The sequence below is a fragment of the Suricata suricatta genome, chromosome 6 (genome assembly GCF_006229205.1).
Source record: "Suricata suricatta isolate VVHF042 chromosome 6, meerkat_22Aug2017_6uvM2_HiC, whole genome shotgun sequence".
NCBI classification, from domain to species: domain Eukaryota; kingdom Metazoa; phylum Chordata; class Mammalia; order Carnivora; family Herpestidae; genus Suricata; species Suricata suricatta.
The window spans coordinates 10,003,162-10,009,765 of NC_043705.1; the positions used below are offsets into that span (position 1 = coordinate 10,003,162).

At 45.6% G+C, this 6,604-nt stretch overlaps 1 protein-coding gene and 1 long non-coding RNA gene across 3 annotated transcripts in view; one reads left to right on the plus strand and one right to left on the minus strand.

The window, feature by feature from the left end:
• LOC115293887 overlaps positions 1-6,604 on the minus strand; it is a 40,117-nt gene that overhangs the window by 32,675 nt on the left and 838 nt on the right. Inside the window, exons 1-2 of one of the 2 annotated variants that reach the window (XR_003909653.1) lie at positions 6,200-6,459; positions 4,576-4,698 (exon numbers count right to left, since the gene is read on the minus strand). This is a non-coding gene — a long non-coding RNA (uncharacterized LOC115293887). Of the gene's footprint in view, positions 1-4,575; positions 4,699-6,199; positions 6,460-6,604 lie in introns of those variants that run through there. The other variant, XR_003909654.1, reaches the window with a different exon arrangement.
• Positions 1-6,604, plus strand: part of FEM1C (fem-1 homolog C) — a 33,096-nt gene that overhangs the window by 1,636 nt on the left and 24,856 nt on the right. The window lies entirely within an intron of this gene.

Genomic DNA, 6,604 nt, shown 5'->3' on the forward strand with positions numbered 1-6,604 from the left:
CCCTCCCCCCCAACCCTCAGTTCATTCTCAGCTTTCAATAGTCTCTCAAGTTCTGCATCCCTCTCTCTCCCCAACTCTCTCTCCCTCCTCCGTTCCCCCTGGTTCTCCATTAGGTCTCTCTTGTTTTCCTGCTACATTTATTTATTTTTGAGAGGCAGAGAGAGAAACAGAGCACAAGTTGGGGAGGGGCAGAGAGAGAAGAAGACACAGAATCCGAAGCTGGCTCCAGGTTCTGAGTGGTCAGCACAGAGCCCAATGTGGGGCTTGAACTCACAAACTGTGAGATCGTGACCTGAGACAAAGTCAGACACTTTACTGACTGAGCCACCCAGGTGCCCCACCTGTGCTGTTTTAAAAAAATTTTTTTTTATTATTTATTTTTGAGAGTGAGAGAGAGACAGCACAAGCAGGGGAGGGTCAGAGAGAGAGGGAGACACAGAATACGAAGACAGTCTCCAGGCTCTGAGGTAGCTGTCAGCACAGAGTCTGATATGGGGCTCAAACCCACGAACTGTGAGATCATGACCTGAGCCAAAGTCGAACGCTCAACCGACTGAGCCACCCAGGTGTCCCCCCACCAACTGTGCTGATTTTGATTGACGCCTTTCTCATCATCATTGGCTCCCTCCTGCTGGCTGTGTAGATCAGCAAAGAAGGACTGACTCCGCCATTGCTATTCCGATCATTGGTATCTTGGTATTTCTACCAGGATTTTACCACCTGTGCCTACTATGCATCCAGAGGCCACCGGGGTTATTCCTAGGATGACATTCCAGATTTTGAGGACTAGCACCCATCCTCAACGCTGTGGATGGGAGTCCTGGATGGGACTGAGCCCAGTTTTTTTAAAAATATTTTATTTATTTTTGATACAGAGAGAGACAGAGCATGAGAGGGGGAGGGGCAGAGAGAGAAGGAGACACAGACCCGGAAGCAGGCTCCAGGCTCTGAGCTAGCTGTCAGCACAGAGCCTGATGCGGGGCTCAAACCCACGAACGTGAGATCTGACCTGAGCTGAAGTCGGAGGCTTAACTGACTGAGCCACCCAGGCGCCCCCTGAGCCCAGCTTTAAGATATTGAGCAGAAACTGTGGCAAAGGGCTAAGGAATTCTGCCTTTTGCAGACATTCAACAAAAGAATGGCCAGATTTTATAGGTCCCTCCTCAAGATGTCAACTGAGCTTCTAATTACAAATTCACTCATTATTAGGACATGCTCTGTTTCTCATCTCCAGGCCCTGGCAAAAGCTGAGAAACTTTTCCACATGAACATGCATCTTGGAAGAGTAGCGATGTTTACGGTATGGGAAAGCAGGAGGTTATTCAGTAGTGGAAACTGTCCCTGCTACCTTCCTTTGTAGAGTCGAGCGTTTCTTGTACACAGTCCTTATGGTCAGTTTGTTCTAGCAGCAAATGGAAGAACTGAGTATGTCAGACTTCGAATTCCTGTAATGTATTTTGAAAACGTCGGAGTATCTTAGCCCTCCCCTCATCTCTAACTTTGTGTTCTGGTGGAAGACCTGGGGAAATCAAGCATCAGCACGCATGCGTCTGTAAGACTTTTTTTTTTTTTAACTTGCTCTCTTATTAGCAGCAACCAGGACTTTTTAAATTTTTATATTATTTTTTTAAGAATGAAAAAATTTCAATGGTTTTAATTTAGTTTTGAGAGAGACACAGAGAGCGAGTGGGGGTGGGTCGGAGAGAGAGAAAGAGAGACAGAATCTGAAGCCGGCTCCAGGCTCTGAGCTGTCAGCACAGAGCCTGACGTGGGGCTCGAACTCACAAACCACAAGATCATGACCTGAGCCGCAGTCACATGCTTAACTGACTGAGCCACCCAGGTGTCCCAATTTTTTTTAAGAATTAAAAAAAAAGGTTTTTTATTTTGTTGGAAAGAGAATGGGGGAGGCGCTAAGAGAGATGGAGAGAATCCCAGACAGGCTCCACACTGTCAGCACAGAGCCCAAAACTCTGTGGGTTCACTCCCACAAACTGTGAGCAGAAATCAATGAAATCAATGACCTGAGCAGAAATCAAGAGTCAGACACTTAACTGACTGAGCCACGCAGGTGCCCGCAGGACTTTTTTAAACCTCAGAGCTAAGTTTCCGAAAGGTAAAGACTTTCTCTGTTCACCAGTCTTTGGACAGTTTTGTTGTGGTCCCCCAGTAAGGCAGCCAGCATATAATTTGGCTCATTTTGTTCTTTGTAGACCAAGGTGTTCTGTAAATCATGCTTTTAGGGATTGGACTTTTGGCTGTTTCCTAAGGAAAAAAATACAGACAAGTGGTTATTATTTAGAGACGATAAAAACCTGTTGTTAGCACCTTGTATTACGATGTCGCTGTTGAAGATCACAAGACTCCGGCCCGGATCCCTAGAGGACTAGTCTGCCTTAGTTTAATTCGGTTTCCTGGCTTGCAAAAAGTGACATATTCAAATATGCAAAAGAAATTAAAATGTCAGACTCTAAAAAGGGAGGGATAAGATGGATAGATGTTCAGGCTGGATAATTGCTGGACTCGTCAGACAGACTGCGCTGAGGGCAATGAATTACTGGTGAGTTGCAGTTGTTTTCCTGGTTGATTCACGGCCACCCACACAGGCATGGGCAGCCGGGCAGGGGCAGGGACAGAGGTCAGGGCAGGAAGAAGGGCTGCCACTAAAGGTCATGAACACAGAGGGATGACGTCCAGCTGCCCTTGATATGCCAACAGGACTGTGCTTCTGAGAGGTGGCCTCAAATCTGAGGTGACTCTGGCCTTTTTCATCTGTCCACACCTGGGAGACTCCTGTAAGGTATTAAAGATCCTCAGAAGAGGGGTCCCTAGGTGGCTCAGTCGGTTAAGCGTTTGACTTTGGCTCAGGTCATGATCTCACGGTTTGTGAGTTCGAGCCCCGCATCAGGCCCTGTGCTGACAGCTCAGAGCCTGAAACCTGCTTCAGATTTTGCATCTCCCTTTCTCTCTCAAAAATAAATAAACGTTTAAAAAAATTAAAAAAAAGAAAAGATCCTCAGAATAGGTTTCCTGCTCGGAGTTACCAATTATATCCTTAGCTCTTTGAGAAATTTGGGTTGCTGTGCCAGAGCTGCTGGACGTTATTTGAGTGGGCTGGGTTGGGATGTACAGGGGAGATCATGGATGGGTAGAAGCCAGGTCTTAAGAATCTTCGGCATCTTTCTCATCTCTTGCTCCTAGAGAGCTTAGCTTTGGGGCCCTGACAACTTCAGGAAATGGGATAACAAAGGAAAGAAACAGATACTTTTAGAATGACCCAAGATGTCTAGCTTGTGATAAGGTGATGAATCACATGACGGCACCATATCAGTAAGGGAGACTGTGCCAAGAGAAAATGATCAGAATTTGGTGACCGAGTTGCTGCCTTCTCATATTGTATTATTCAGAGAAGTAAAGAGAGGCCAGACCAATAAACAAACAACAAACAAATAAGCAAAAAACACAGTGGGAAGATGTGGAAATCTTCCGGCTAAAAGAATTCTCTTCTGGGGCGCCTGGGGGGCTCAGTTGATTAAGTGTCCGAGTTCAGCTCAGGTCATGATCTCACGGTTTGTGGGTTTGAGCCCCTCATCAGGCTCTGTGCTGACAGCTCAGAGCCTGGAACCTGCTTTGGATTCTATGACCCTCTCTCTCTCTCTGCCCCTCCCCTGCTTATGCTCTGTCTCTCTCTCTATATATAAAAAAATTATTTCCTGCATACTTGTATGGTTTTAAGATTCCTTTGAGCTCACAACTTTCCTTTGTAAAATGGGGGTACCCCAAGGATGTGGTCTTGCTCTAAGGAGATTACTTCCTCCAGTCCTACTCCCTCCAAAACCTCAGAGAGAGCTGCTGACTGACAGAATGTGAATGCTGGGTGGCTAATGATGCATTTTGAGAGAGGGGTGTGGAGAATTAGTACATTCAGAGGTTGTCTAGGGTCCCAGCCTATGTCTGGGGGGCAAGTGGGGAAGAAGGGAGGGGGTGTCTGCCTGCTTTCTCCATAGGGCGTCCTCCCTTCTCCCACTGCCTTCTGCCTGAGCCTCCCTCTCTGATTCTTTAGGAGCCAGTTTAACCACACCTCCTTCCCAGACTCGCCCAAGGAGACTTGGCACTCCAGCCTTTGGGCCCTTGTGGCTATTTATATACATATTTCACTCTGATCTGTTTATAGCTACATTTCTCCCACAGACCATGAATTCTTTGAAAGCAGGGATCATGTCTTCATTTAGCATCTAACAGAAGTCACAGTAGAGTTCAGTAACTATTGACATGAGGGGCACCTGGGTACCTCAATCGCTTAAGTGTCCAACTCTTGATTTCCACTCAGGTCATGATCTCATGGTTCTCTCTCCTCTCTGCCCCTCCCTTGCTTGTGCTCGCATGCGCTCTCCCTCTCTCTCTCTCTCTCTCTCTCTTCTCAAAAATAAACATTACAAATAACTAAATAAAATTCCATAGTCACTCTTTTAATCCTAAGAAATCTAAACACATGGCGATTATAGTGATCATGCCTATTATCCACCATTTTAAAAAGATACGGAAAAGCTCTTCTTTACCTGTGGTATATTTTACCTGATTTATTTTTCTCTTCACACGTATAAGTCCATTCCACATTCTCACCCCTCAGGATTATATCCTAATTTCACATATTTCTTCTTCTTCTCGTTCTTCTTTTTTAGAGACAGAGAGCACAAGCTGGGGAGAGGGGCAGAGAGAGGAGAGAGAATCTTAGGCAGGCTCCACACTCAGCACAGAGCCTGAAACAGGGCTTGATCGCCCAACCCTGGGATCGTGACCTGAGCCAAAATCAAGAGTAGGACACTCAACCGACTGAGTCACGCCCCCCCCCCAAGAATGTTTTTGCCATTAATAAGCAGATGGGTTTGTAAGGTGTTTTGAACTTTTCAATTCTTTGAACTCCTTCTAATTTATAAACTCATTTAGTGACCTTTAGGTCATATTTTACTGAAAGCAATTATTTGGAAATCATCTGACTTGTGAAAGAATTCATTACATAGTCATTAATTTCTCGATACAGCTCCTCATTTGAAAGTGATAAAAAACTGACAAAGATCCCCTGAAGTTTTTACACCTTGGAATAATGCACCTTTTAAGGGATCTCAGTAAATGAGAGTTATGCCCTTTCTTTTGCAATTTGGAGAATATGTGGCTACTGGGATGCAGTTCAGAAATGAGACACCTTGACCACATTCCTTCACCAGCAAGTCAGCTTCAGGAAATAATATAGATGCAAATTGAAGATTCTAAAATATGTGGCCTTAAAACAATCAAGCGTGCACCTACCTCTCAAAAGTCCCCTGGGGGATACACATCTCAGTTTACAGGCCACTGATAAAAATTTTTACATCATCCTACTGAATTTGGCACGAGAGACAAGTCCGCTCAGGCTAGGCCTTGGCTGGGGCTACGAACCATCTATAACGTGGGAGTCTAGAACTGTCATCTATACACTAAGAACAAAACAGCGGGTCCTCTTGGTTTGTTGGTTGTAGATTGCTGCTCTGATCCCTTATATTCTCTTCATTTTCTTCTTAATGGTAGTTAACCTTCATGTCAGTTTTGGGTACAGACGACCTGTATACTGACTACCTAAGGGAAGTATGCCCCAGCTACAAATAACTAGGATGACTGTAAAAACATGAGAAATCCCTAAGTGTGGTGAGGGAAAAAAGCAAAATATGTGGTTGTATGAAAATTATTTCAGTTACACAAAACTACATAGACTTCTGGACAATGCTATAGGAAAACAAGCAAAAATCAAGTTGTGGTGTGTGTGTATGTGTGTGAAAGTCTGTCTTTTAACATAATGATTACATTTGTGAGGCTGGGGTCAGAGAATCTGTCTAATGCAATCTTCTCTTTACCCCAGTGGTACTCAAGGAACTGGGTGTGAGTTTAAGTTCCCCAAAATACAGTGCTCAAGAAAGACCTGTTTTTCAAACACGACTTCCTCACCAGGATTCCCCCAAACACACTTCCCCTCTTCCTCACCCTAGTTTAATACCTCCCAGGTCTCAACGTCACAAATTTGACAAGTTTACTTCCTGATGTATGATACAGTGACTCTTCATACCAACTTTTTAGCTTTCTTTCATTTCCTGGTTTTATTGCTCAGAGTTGAAGAGCTCCACCTTGTTGACTTAACACTGCTCTGAAATCTTAGCCCTCTTCGTACCTTTTTATGCTTCAGAGCCCATATTGTTAAAAAGAATGTTATGATCGGCAGTTCCCGAAACAAATCTTTTTCTCAGATTAGCGTTTCCTGTGTTTTTTTGTTTTGTTTCGTGTTTCCGATATCTACTACGAGCTCGGTGTAGCCAAACGACAAGTGTTTATGGGTGTGAGACAGTAGTAACAGTCGCCAGCCTTCTGGAAATTCGGTCCGTGGGACCCAAAGCTTCCCCCAACCCAGCCTCGCGCACCAGCCCCCGAAGACCTGGCCAGGGGAGGAGCCCGCGACCTCGTTCCCCCACCGAAGACTGAACCGGGGCCCCGCCCCCTCATGGTGCCACGCCCCCCGGCGTGCCTCACGCTTGTGCGTCCTCCGCCGGGCTCGCGGCCCCGCCCCTCAGCCCCGCCC